Source organism: Cynara cardunculus, assembly GCF_001531365.2.
Source record: "Cynara cardunculus var. scolymus isolate 2C chromosome LG 7, CcrdV1, whole genome shotgun sequence".
NCBI lineage: Eukaryota > Viridiplantae > Streptophyta > Magnoliopsida > Asterales > Asteraceae > Cynara > Cynara cardunculus.
In genome coordinates, this window is record NC_037534.1 from 13,534,752 (window position 1) to 13,536,117 (window position 1,366).

Consider the following 1,366-nt stretch of genomic DNA (forward strand, 5'->3'; position numbering starts at 1 on the left):
AGCTTGTATGATGCTGCTGAATGATTTCTGTCCACATAATTGGAAGCAACATACAAGCACCTTGGTAAGCAGCTTGTATGATGCTGCTGTTAAGAAGCCTTCTTGACCAAGTATTTGTGTTTTCTTGTCTATGAAGTAAATTTCCACTGCCTGTTTTTTAAAAACCACCTGTGTGTGGCTATTTAAAGAGAGATGTTGTAAGAATCCTCCCTTACCATTTGCATCTCAAAGAAATTCTGCGAAAAGAAGAGTGTGGAATTTTGTGCAAAAAGTTGATTGATCAAAGACCTTAAAACATAAGTTGTTTTTAACAGAATCTGTTTCATATTAAAAGCTGTTGTTTGCGGTAGAATCTGTTTTGGGAAAGGTGAGTGGTTTTGAAACTAAACTCCTCATGTGTTTTGTGGTATAAACTGTTTTGATCTTAATTTGGAAGATGTTAGACTGGTTTCAAACAGCTGTTAAGCTGTTACTGTTTTTGGCTGCTGTTTCTGGGTAACCGAAGCCAGATGATGTTTTTAAAACAGACTGATCTATGGTTCTATTTTGAGGATCTAAATCAGTTTAAACAACCATGATTTATGAACAAGAGTGTTCTTATGGTTCAATCGGGTTTTGAAATACAAAGCTACGGGGGGAACCAGAATTGCTGTTTGGAAAGAACATGAGTGTTCTTATGGTTCAATCAGGTTTTGAAATATAAACCTGTGGGGTGGAACCAAATTTTGATGAAACTATGAACAGGTTCACTCTAACAGGAATATTGCAGCCTGTTAGTTGGATGAAATACTTCATGTGATTTTCAGGGGAAATAAGGTTGGTCGTATGTGGTTTGTGGTAGCTGTAGCTATGATGGGGAATCTGGATGTAATAAGGATGGTCGTTGTGTGTGCATGGTACAACTATTGCTATTATGTCTCTTAGTATACAACAGATTGGAGTTCTCACTTCTTAGTGATTTGAGGATTCAGAGATGTTCTTATTAGAGATGATAGTATTGATGTTATGGATTAAGAAAAATATGGCCCTTGGTCATGGATTTTGGATAAAACTGTTTTGATCATACTGTTGAACCAGAGGTACCAGAAAGGCTCTAGGTATACCTGTCAAGGAACAAGAGGGCTTTGGGTGGTATTTATTTTAAAAAACCAGAAGGGTCTGGTTAGTGTTTGAAAACAATGCAAGTGTTTTTGCATAGTCGGTTGTGAAAATCAGAAGCTCTGTATCTGTTAGATACAGAGCTTTGTATCAAAAATTGGTCTATCACACAAAAGCTCTGTATTTGTTAAATACATAGCTCTGTATTAAAAATTGGGTTTTTGTGCAAAGGCTATGTATCCGCTAGATACAGAGCTCTGCTTTTAAA